Genomic DNA, 12,813 nt, shown 5'->3' with positions numbered 1-12,813 from the left:
GGTTTACATTGATGATATGGTGGTGAAAAGTAAGACTCGCCAAGGACACATAGCAGATTTAAAGGAGGCCTTCGAAATCCTAAGGAAGTACAAACTAAAACTCAACGCCTCGAAATGTGCGTTTATAGTGGGATCTACAAAGTTCTTGGGTCACCTTGTAACCATGAGAGGGATTGAGGCAAACCCTGACCAAATAACGACCCTACAGAATTTACAAAGTCCCAAAACCACAAAGGAAGTCCAGAGATTGACTGGAATGGCTGCAGCACTCAACAGATTTATCAGCAGATCAAGTGATAAGTGCAGACCCTTTTTTCAGTTGCTGAAAAAAAGGGAAGGATTAGAATGGGGAGCAGAGTGCGAGCAAGCCTTCCAGGACCTAAAGAAGTATTTGGCCGAGGCCCCACTTCTGTCAACTCCACTGCCTGGTGAGTCTTTAATTTTGTATTTGGTAGTTTCTGAACATTCTGTAAGTGCGGTCCTGTTAAGGGATACGGGATCCGAGCAAATCCCTGTCTATTACATGAGCAAAACATTGCTAGACGCAGAAATAAGGTATCTGCCCCTTGAGAAGCTGGTCCTAGCATTAAGGACAACAACAAGAAAATTGCCACATTATTTTCAAAGTCATAAGGTTGTGGTTTATATTGAGTTCCCATTGAAGTCGCTGCTACGAAAAGCAAACTTCTCGGGAAGAATCTCAACTTGGTCCGTCGAGTTAAGCCAATACGATATTGATTATCAGTCGCGCACAGCAATCAAAGGCCAAGTGTTGGCTGATTTTTGGCAGAATTCTCGCTTGCAGTAGCACCTTTGCCTCCTATGATAAAGGAGCAGGTAACAGGGCCACCAGTAAAGAAGAACCAGGCCCCAAACGAACAGGATCCCCTAGAATGGAAGCTATTTGTTGACAGATCAGAATGTAACACAGGGTCAGGGATTGGGATTGTGCTCTTTCCCCCTGATGGAGTGATGTTGGAGCTGTCTGTTCGGCTAGGGTTCAGTGCATCAAATAATGTGGCGGAGTACGAGGCACTCCTAGCTGGATTGAGGAGTGCACGAACATTGAAAGTAAAACGGGTTAGGGTATATTGTGATTCACAGCTCGTGGTCAATCAACTGTCCGGGGAATACGAAACCTGGAGTGAAAAGATGGCGGCCTATGTGCAGGCAGCCAAAGATCTGCTTGATACCTTCGAAAGGGTATATATTAAACAAATAAGTTCTGGACAGAATGCTCACGCAGATTCATTAGCTTGGTTGGCTGCAGCTGTACCAACTGAGTTTAAAAGGAAGGTGGCAGTAGAGTATTTGAGTGAGCTAAGCATTGGGAGAAGTGTGGAGTTAGTCTTGGACGTGAACCAAGGACCAAGTTGGATGGACCCAATTGTGGAGTTTTTACGAGACGAAATACTCCCTTCTGACAAAAAGGAGGCTCACAAGATAAGGACCAAATCTGCTAGATTTTGGCTGTCCCCAGAGGGAAAATTGTACAGGAAGTTTTTTACAGGTCCCTATTTGCTTTGTGTGCACCCCGAAATTCATGAGGGAACCTGTGGAAGCCATGCTGGGGGCAGATCCATAGCCCACCGAGTAATTACCCAAGGTTATTGGTGGCCACACATGAAAGAAGATGCCAAGGTTTATGTGAAAAGATGTGAAAAGTGTCAAAAATTCTCACCAATGATTCGAACACCAGCAGAAGACTTGGTGCCATTGGCAAGTCCTTAGCCATTTGCCCAATGGGGTATGGACAACGTGGGTCCACTCCACAAAGCAACTGGCAATAGGAAATTTCTGTTGGTGGCAACAGATTACTTCACTAAGTGGGTTGAGGCAAAACCGTTGGCTAAGATCACTGAACCTATGATAGAAAGGTTCATGTGGAAAAGCATTATTACTCGATTTGGAGTCCCTTATTCATTGATTATAGGCAATGGGTCCCAGTTTCAGAAAAAGTTTAAAGCTTTTTGTGCCCAATACGGGATACAAAATTACTACTCAACCCCAGCCTACCCTCAGAGTAACGGGCAGGCAGAAGCTTCTAACAAAACCATTCTTGATGGGATCAAGAAAAGGTTAGATAAAGCAAAGGTGAAGTGGCCAGATGAATTACCATTGGTACTATGGGCGCACCGAACGATGCCTAGGAGGTCTACGGGAGAGACCCCCTATTCATTAGCATATGGTACAGAGGTAGTTATACCCCTAGAAGTTGGCCTTCCAACCAATAGAACTGCATTGGTTGAGAGTGGGGGCAATGACAGGGCGTTTGAGATTGAGCTTGACCTTGCCGAGGAAAAGAGGGAAAGGGCTCTGGTTCATTTAGCCTCATATCAGGAGTAGCTGATGAAAAGCTACAACAAAAATGTCCACTCCCGAGAGTTTGGTGTTGGAGACCTTGTACTTCGAAAGGTGCTCGGTAACACCAAGGTGGCCAACAAGGGCAAGTTATGGGCCAATTGGGAAGGCCCGTATCGAGTGACCGAGGTTGTGGGCATAGGGGCTTATAGATTGGCAGATTTGGAAGGAAACCCAGTGCCAAGGCCTTGGAATGTCCATAATTTGAGGAAGTTTTTTGTTTAAAGGCCTCCAGTCTTTTAGGGCTGCACATCGTGATTGTGTGGGAGTTATGAGTAGAACTCCTTTGTTTTTATTACTTGTTAGTTGCAAGGGGTATGAATAACGCCCCCTTGAGTTTCAAAGATTATGAATAAAATCACTTTTTGCAGTATAATATTGTGTTCTTGGTGTTTGTTCTAAGAATACTAACTACGGGCTTGGTTTCTCCCATTCGTATTGGGGAGCAGGGAATAGGCACCTATACACTAAGTACGTGAAACTTAGCGAGTACAAGTACGAAATACTTGTATGGTTCGCTAAGTACGAGAAACTAGGAAATACTTGTATGGTTTGCTAAGTACGAGAAACTGGGAAATAGTTGTATGGTTTGCTAAGTACGAGAAACTTAGAAAGTTTTTAAGTACGTGAAACTTAATGAAACAACTTGGTTTGCATACGAAAACATGCTTGAACACTTGCAGTACATATAAGTACGAGAAACTGAGGATTGTATAAGTACGCGAAACTTACAATTCATTTAGAGTACGAGAAACGAAGAGTTACAGGATTGCTAAGTATGAAACACTTGGCTAAAAACACAACGAGCATGTGATTAAAGGATCAATAATCTAAGTACGAATATACTAGGTTATAAATCCGAGTGTGATCATTTGGGTTTTACTTCCCTAAAGTGTGCATACAAGCGGTGTCCAAATATGAGGAATTTGGGGAGTACACGAGAATATGCACAAGAATGACAAATTTTAACTAAAGTATGAAATACTTAGATAACCTGTTTGCAATCGAACACATGCAAAAACATGAGGTGCCGAGCAAAGTGTATAGTTATGCCGCAAGGGGCCGAATACCTGTGTTATCAAAGTATTAAAAGTACTGGTGCCTCGCAGGGCCAGAGCTTACGGTCACGCAGGACCAGCCAACTTTTCTAAATATTAACAGTTCATGCCAAATACTTACCTATCAGTCCAAGTTTTGGACCTCTGGAGGAGTTTCATCTGGAACTTCTGTAATGATCTCAGTAACGGCACAATCTCCAGCTGCATTCTCCTCCAGGATAATAGGTTCATTGGCTGTATCCCGGACAGGTGAACGTTCAATAGTAGTATCATGGGTGTCTGTGGGGGTCTCCTCTTCAGCATCAGCAAAGTCTTCAATCTGCTGGTCCACATCATCCTCCAGATCTTCTGTATTGGTTGATACGCGTTTGCTTGGCAAATCATTTTCAACCCAGAGAGGAGAGTCATCTGCAACTACAGCCTTCATCAAACACGCCTCCCAGCATGCAATCCAGATCTGGTCCAGAATAGCCGGCATCTGTTTAACATAACTGGCCGTTGTGGCGTCAAAACCCTTCTGATAGCCCTCTTCATAAGCAGCTTTCTTGGTATTATCAATTTCTGATAGAGCCTAACTGAGGCTCTCTTCGGCAATCTCAAGTTTGCCCTTCATCCCAACAAAGTCAGACTTGGCTTTGTCTCTCTCTCTTTCTAACCTCGAGATTGTCCAAAATAGCCGGGTGTTGTCATTCAACCGTCTGATTCTTTCGGCCTCAGCTTCTTGGTACTTCTCGCCCAGAGTGACCATCTTTTGGATGAACTAAATGGTACCAAATATAGCTTAGAGTTAAAACTTTTATTACCACGATGATAAATAAAGCTTAAAGTTGTGAGGGAAGCAAAAACAATTTACCTTTATCCAACTGACGAGACCAGTGGAGATGAGCCGATCAGGAGGAGATCTAGACTCCTTATGCACATCAACAGGCATCAAAAGGCCTTGCACAAGTGCCAGTGCAGTTTCTGAGGAACTTGCACTATCACCAACATGAATGGGCCGATCACCCCTAACGAATTGAGGGGCCTAGGTTTCGTGGGTTACTTGAATGCTCGGTGAGGGATTTTCTAGAGTGCAGCAGCTTGTGCATCAGAATCCTCGACCTCTTGGCTCCTAGGGCGTTTGTCCCGATGAGTATCAACAGCCTCAAGGGAACTATCACGTTCCCGAGGAGAGAAAGAGGATCGTGTTGAAGCCCCTCTAGTTTAGCGAGATGGCGGAGGGGCGTGGCTAGTTGATGACACCCTTCCAATGGCACCACGTCCCCGAGAAGAGACGGTGAGAAGGGTGCTGAGGTTTAGGGGTTGACGAGTCATAGTACCTGCGTTTGGAGGAGATGGAGAATAGCTGGAAGAAGATGATTGGCTGGTATCACGTTTGGGAGCTGGCTGTTCGGGCTGTCGTTGAGGAGCAACCTGACTGTGAGAGGATCTTCGGAGTCTCAAGCGAGGTAACGGGATGCCTTCTGAAATAGGTACCTCACCCAACTGCCTGGCAACTGTCACTCCAGCGTTAGCTCTTAGGCTCCTCGGCTTGGGAGCAGTTGAAGTGGAGGCGGCACTAGTACTGGGGTTGGCAAGTCTCCTATCAATGACAGCTTTGTAAGCAGGATCGTATCCTAGTAATACGTCTGCGTTACGACCCCGACCAGCTGATGAGGTACCAGGCTCACCTGTGTATTTCAGAATTCAATTAATCTCCGTTGTTCGGACGTTACTTGGTTCTCGTCTGGGGCGCTTGTTATTGTTATCCGCTACAGGTTAAAAACACAAGTATGCCTTAAAAATAATACAAAGGACAACAGTGGAAAGAAATTACGAGTAGAGCAAATAAAATCAGGAGCATACGTGGGTAGCCCCAAATATGGGGGCAATGGAGGCCCACCACCTGGCCATCTTCCCCTATCAGCTCGAATGCTCCGGTAACGTAGAGGAAGTCAATCTCGTGGTCACGAGCAGAATCAGGCAAATTTAGCACGGGGCGCTTTTCTGCTCTTCTAACTTTGAAGTAATACGTATTGTATTCAGGATTTAGCACAATGCTATACCACCACTGAATGTCCCAAATTCCTAGCTGGGTCCCCAGAATCCTATTCAGAGCTACTACACCCATTATCAGCCTAAAAACGTTTGTTGAAACTTGCATGGGGGTGAGACGATACCAGTTGAGGATCTGACGAAGTAGTGGGAGAAAGGGAAATCGGACCCCACCTTCGACAATGGCCACAATAGGGATACACATTCTATCCCATGAGCCGCCATCCCTATCATCTCCCAATGGGGCAAGTTCGAGGCCCACGTTGTCTGGGATGTTATATTCTACCCTAAATACTGCCATGGTAGTAGGAGTTTCACAAAGTTTCCTAAACTTATTAGGTTTTAGGGGATTCTCATTTTCATCCGCCATGGATACTCTGGAAGTTCTATGAATCTGAAAGTACGTACGAAACCCTAGTGGCAGATGAGCCTGAGGACAGAAAATCTCAGAACGAAACAAGGAGAAAAGAATGAGAATCTTACGAGAAGTGTGGCAGTGGTTCCCAGGCACGAGATTGTGTTGCAGAAGGCGGCGATGGCGGAAGATGAGAAAAACTTTCTTCTGGTTTCGGAAAGAGAAATGATGAAATTGGATTTTTTGGTGAAAAGCCCCAAAAGGCCCTAGAATGGGTATAAAGGAAAGACGGAAGTGAAACGTCACCCCCTACACCGTTACAAGAAAAGTAACGGGAAGAGGGCTTCGAAGGATCGATGTCGTTCTAACGCCATTTTAGCTGGAACGTCAGTCAGAATTAAATGCTAGACGTACGAAATGCGCCACGTGCAAACACTACTTTGAGGAAATGATGATTAAACTGCCAAAAACATCAATGGGTTTGGGTATTATATCTACAACAGGGACTTAAGGAGCTCGGCTCAAGGTCTAATTCTAGTTTTACCTGTAGCCCCCGAACAGCGGCAACAAGCAAAACTGGGGAGCAATTGTAGGGACATATTCCCGAACAGGCAATTCAAACGACCGAACACGTGGTACGTGAGATCACAGGTAATATGAACCACCATGAGTGGTGATCGGCGATAAGGACAAGTGGCATGAGAAGTCATTGGTCCAAGCTATCTGTTCGGCAGATAGAGACATACAATGACATTGGTCCAAATAGTTAATACAGGACCAGTTACATGTGAAGTAGCTGGTCCGGGCAACCTGTTCGGCTACGAGAGAGCCAAACAATGAAAGAACTCCAATCAGGTGCTAAGGTAGGAAGGACACTTTGGAAGAGTCCAGAAACAGTGTTATTCTGTCAAGGATGGGATCCCGAGAATATAGGATCTAGAATAGATACCCAATGAGAGTGGAATGTTCGGCCAGCTGTGGAAAAGAGTCCTTAATGAACTAAGGTAATGGACAGATAAAGGAAAGAGAATCCATGATATTCTGGTTTCCTATACGAGGTAGGAAACCTAGGGCAACACGGATACTTGGGCAACAAGTATCCAAGAATCTATAAATATGAGGTAAACCTAGAGGTAAAAGTTACGAAAGATGTTGCATTCATATTGTTTTCCTACTGATAATTAAGATTCTATTGCTAGTATGTGATACTAACTTAGGCATCGGAGGGCCTTTGCCACGAGAGGCAAAGGTGCGCTCACTTCTTGTCTGTTTTGCAGAATAGGGTTCCGGTGACTAACTAGGGTTCCGGTGTAAGAGGCAAGAGCAACCGTTGCAATTTGGTGCAGTTCTAACCACCAATTGTTTTCATCCCCCTACAAAAATGAAAGCAAGTTCAAATCATGTGACTTCATTGTTAAGAAGTTAGAATAAATGGTGACACCAAAGCATGCAACAATAGCAGCAAGTCTGAATTTAATAGTACCTAAGAAGTTGTATATCATAAAGTATGTGACCATAGATTGGATTTTATAGGTCTAAGCTATAACAGAAGAATTTTGCATAGGTTAACAGTTACAAGCGAAGGACAAAACTGGTAGTCACAACAGGAAGAACTAAATTGACCAACGAAAACTTATCTTCAAGTAGGGTAATGTTACCAATAAAACTTCGAACGGGAAAATGAGGATCATTCGTCGCCATCAATAGCTACTGAGTCATAGGACACTTTGCCACAAGAATTTGATTGTTCCAAAGAAACGCTAAGAACGATTTTGTGATAGTTAACTCAAATGTCAAGAACTACAACAAGTCAATTGTACGATAGACTTACGAAAAATTGGTTTCGATACAATTCCAATTAGGTTTCAGCTAGGCCAACAAAAGAAGACAAACAAGGAAGCAATTCTTACAAATTCACATTCAAAATATCATCTATTGCTATGGATACGATCTATCGCTTTCGAAATCAGATCAAACCTCGCCATATGCTGAATGAGACAGTCAAATACTCCCTTCATCCCATAATATTTGTCTGGTCCGCAAAACGAGGACGATAAAATAATATATTTCTTTCAAGAAAAAATTCAAATTTTTTTCATAAGTTAAAAGAACTCATTAAGATCTAGTAAACTGTTGAATTTTTTTCCAACTTTTCTTACAAAAATTGTATTATTTTTACGTCTCCGTTTTGCGGACCGGATAAATATTATGGGACGGAGGGAGTACTACACAGTACTTAGGAATGAATAACTCACAACCTTGGTAAACATAACCTTGAGGTATGACTCCACAAACAAAGTAGGCTATGATCCTTGGTTTCAGATTTCAAATCACAAACAAAGACATTGTTATGAACGAACAAAATGCTCCTAAGTCAAAAGAACTACCACAAGGAAATTTAACAAATAGGAGAGGAAAATACCCCACACAACTGATGTCTCTGAAGGCTAGAAAGTGGTAGGAGGTGGTGAATTAGCTGCGCCAATAGTAAAGGCTCTCTGCCCAACATGTGACCCTCGACCCGAGGTAGATTGATAGAACTGCGTCTATTGCTGTTTCAACGTACGTTTATGCTGTTGCATTGAGCCTGACTCACCATGTACTCCCGATTCCTGAGGACAATTTCTCGCAATGGCAAGGTTTGCCACAAGTATAACAAGACCTATTAAGCAATGGAACTCCTTGATTCCCGGATGAAGTAGGCGGCCAAAGATTTGACTGGTTCTGCAAAGTCTGATTCGGTTCTCTTTGCCTTTTCCTCCCTTGGCTCTCAAAACTCCCAAATGGCATACTCACACTAACGGTCAGTTGCCTTGGTTTCCACACCTCCATATTTTCCAACGCACCCACTGGATTCTCAACGCTCCTTGCACATTCGACAATCTCATAAAACCTCCTAATATGCTGACTTACTACTAACAGCTTGACAGATGAATGCAACCCCTTCTCAAAGCGCCTACACTTCCTCTCCTCGGTCGCCGCCAATTCTGGTGCAAAACGTGATAAAGATTTAAATTTTATAGCATAATCAGAGACGGTCATATTTCCTTGCTCTAACTTCTTGAATGTCCTCTAAGTTTCTCACAACACGTTTCTGGAAAATATTGGTTTTTGAAGAGCTCTCGAACTCAGCCCAAGTTAGGTTTTCCTCATCCGACTCATTTCCTTGATTCACCGCTTGAGCCGCCCTCCTTGCATCTCTTCTTACTCCTAAAACGGATTCCCACCACTCATTCGCCTCACCGATAAGTTGACAAGCAACTATACTCACCCGAAGATCATCTTCCATAATCTTAAGAGCGTTAAAGATTTTACGAATTTGTGAGAGCCAATGATCGGCCATAAGAGGACTACTCTCCCCATCAAACTAAGGTGGTTTCATATGGCAGAACTCTCTTATTGCCTCCATGGCACGATCATTCGTGTTAGTCCTAAGTGCTGGTTCAGAAGGTTCAACTCTGCAAGTGCAACTACAATTTCTCTAGCAAGTTGATTTTGTCCTGCCTCCATTCTCAGATTCCCAATCCTACCCCGCGTATTTTCATGCCTTGGAGGCATCGCGCTACAAGAATTTAAAACATAAAACAATCAACGACAACAACTACAGCTCCATCGAGAGATCAAGTCTCCAACTTTACCAACACGGGTCAACAACACCATAACAATCTACGTTATCGTAAATGCAATGTCACACAGTCTCATAAATGTCACTCACATAATCATGCACATGTCTTTGTAAAAAGTCTTGACACTTTGAACCCATGAGACTAAAGTCTCCCCACGGTCTCTAGATGTTCTAAACATATGCTCTGATACCAATTTGTCACGCCCTCGATTTTTAACATAAATGATAATAACTTTAGATAATTTAAATCCTCGCGATAATATAGGTAATACCCCAAAAGACATTACAATTTCCAAATTCGGATAAACTTGATTAGCAATTACAACATTCTAAAAATAAACAATACAATGCAGTACGGTTTTCTTTACAATGATACTAAGATAACTTCTGAAAATAGCTTTTAATGGTGATATCGGCATGCACTCCACACACTCCATCACAGTGACCTGCAATGTACCTGAAAATGATAGGTTGAGCTACACTAGCCCAGTAGGAAAATCTATTCTAACATTATGTATATATGAGAAGACAAGTGTAAAGGAAGAAACATCATTAGAAAATAGCAATTTGAACCAACCATGAGCATACTACACAGTCAAGATGTTTAAGAACTCAAAGGACTCCCTCGTGGCAGTCTTCTGACTCTTATGTCACGTATCGTCATCTATCATATCCCTACAATTAGATTCTGTTTATAGCCTTATGTGCGAATGCCTGTACCAGTCTTCCTCAACGTGTCACACTACAGCAAGTCATCTATGCCTCTTTGGCAAACACTCTACCAAATGAAAAATCGAATGATAGATAATAATAAGAATAGCGTAGTTAAAATCCCACACGAAACCCGTTACCACAAGTCACCACACACTATAATGATATCTCAAATTCTTAGTTCAATACATTCAACATCACCCTTAGAGTCACCACAGCTTTTCTCGGGTCTTTTCCCTGAGTCGAACTAGAAGAGAGTCACTATGGCTTTACCTAGGTCTATTCTCAAATCCGGAGAGCAGTTGGGTCACCACGACTTTACCCGGGTCTATTCCCGCATTCACGAGGCACTTGGGTCACCGCAGCTTTACCCGGGTCTATTCCCATAATCACAATTACTCACGATGTAAACTTGTCGTTACGATTTCATAACAAGGTCTAATATACTACAATCATTAAGGGGGCAACACCCACATACCAACGAGTAAAACAATCACGCCCATCTCGCATTTTTCACGATCGTCATCATTTCAACCAACACTCATCATAAATTCATAACTCAACCTTTGAGCAATATTTAAGGTCTATCAAACTCATTCTTAGGTTGTGGCAACTAACCTCCCTCCACTCCTATAGTCACCAACGACTAAAACAATCACGCCCATCTCGCATTTTTCACGATCGTCATCATTTCAACCAACACTCATCATAAATTCATAACTCAACCTTTGAGCAATATTTAAGGTCTATCAAACTCATTCTTAGGTTGTGGCAACTAACCTCCCTCCACTCCTATAGTCCTAAATTTTTGTATACTTAACCTATCAATGTATATTTGGTAGCAGTTAAAAGATGACTTCAAAACCTCGAAATCGATATATCATATGCTTGAATTGGACTTCGGACGAGGAAGTTATGACCAGTCGAAGTTGGGCAAAAATCCAGAAAATGACAGCAACAGCAGAAAACAAGGTTGCTGACATACCTTCACTCTAATGATCATAACTTTCTGTGTACTTAGAGTCTTAAGGTGATTTCGGTGGCCTTGGAAAGCTAACTTCAAGACCTCAAATTCAGTATATAATTTTCATGATTTCGATATTGTACGAGGATGTTATGACTATTTGAAGTTGGGCAAAATCTCAGAAAAATGGACAGCAGCAGAAAAAACGGGACACCAAGAGAATTTTGGGGATTTCAAAGGAATTGAACAACAAATCTCAATACAATGATCAATAGCAAGTCTCAAACACTATATCAACTCATAAACACATAAAAGTAGTTAGATTTCCCTACCACAATGGGTTTTGAGCAAAACCCTAAGTGACCCAAGCTTGAAACCACCAAGATCTAGCTCCTCCCAAGCTACAATACGAGACCTAGGTCCAAGATTCCCCAAGATCAAAAGGAATAAGTGAGGTTCAACAAGTGATTGAGAGGAGAGAGAGAAATTCGAAAATGGTGGAGCACTTACCTCTTTGAGTGCAATAACCTTGATTTCGAATGAAGCTAGGATGAACAACCCATAGATCTTAAAGATTTTGAGGTGTTTGATTTACAAATCAAAGGATTTGGGTGAGAGATTGAAGAGAGAAGGGAGAAGGGCAATTTTAGGGTTGGGTTCGTGGTCTTGGAGTGAGAAAATAACATAAGGGGTGCGTGCTGAATTTTTCGAAAAAATGACAGTGGGTACCGGTACTACTGGAACCTTCAAAATTCAAATTGTCCCAGCTCTAGACACTGGGTACCTGTACTGGGAAAATGCAGTACCTGTACACTTGGTACCGATACTGGGAAAATGCAGTACCTGTACTGGCTGGATAGAAAAAATGAAATTTTGGCAACGGTCACCAAATCAAACCCTACTCGCTACCAACACTTCCAAACACCATTACAACATCAAAACTCACATTTTACTATTCTCCGACTGTCCGGTACACAACGGTAGGCATATCCGTATAACCTCATTAATAAACATGTAATTTAATATAAATACGATCTTTCACATATTAAATGATTAAAGAAAATAAAAAAAATTTACGGGTCTCTACAAAAGGCCAGTCACTTGAGGAAAAATTTTGAAAGTGTGCCAAAGCAACTCATGTTACTCAATTCAAGCATGCAATGGAGGTTATGAATAAAGAGAATGTTGATGCATACAAATGATTGGAGGCCAGACCTGCAAGGTACTGGTCTAGATCTTACTTTAAGGATATTGTAAAATGTGATATGGTATGCAACAATATGTGTGAAGCTTTTAATAAAGCTATACTTGATGCAAGAGACAAGTCAATCATTGAGATGTTGGAATGGATTAGGTCATATCTAGTTAATAGAAGGGTTAACGAAGGGAATGGATTAGGAGATTAACAAACCCCATGCTAACTAACATTTACAATAAGTTGGAGAAGTTTATGGATGAAGCAAATGTGAGTATTGCTGAATGGTGTGGTGAGCTAAATTTTCAAGTAAGGTGTCCATATGGGCAATACACTATAAACTTGGGAGCCATGAATTGTACTTGTAGGTAGTGGGATCTATGTGGGATCCCTTGTCCACATGCTATTACAGCCATTGAAAATAGAAAACAACAACCAAAGGTCTTTGTCAATTCATGTTATTCCAAGGAAAGTTATGTAAAGGCATACCATCCTCTGATAATGCCAATT

Source organism: Rhododendron vialii, chromosome 6a (assembly GCF_030253575.1).
Source record: "Rhododendron vialii isolate Sample 1 chromosome 6a, ASM3025357v1".
NCBI classification, from domain to species: Eukaryota; Viridiplantae; Streptophyta; class Magnoliopsida; order Ericales; family Ericaceae; genus Rhododendron; species Rhododendron vialii.
The sequence above is the reverse complement of the archived record's forward strand: the minus strand, read 5'-3'. Positions refer to the sequence as shown.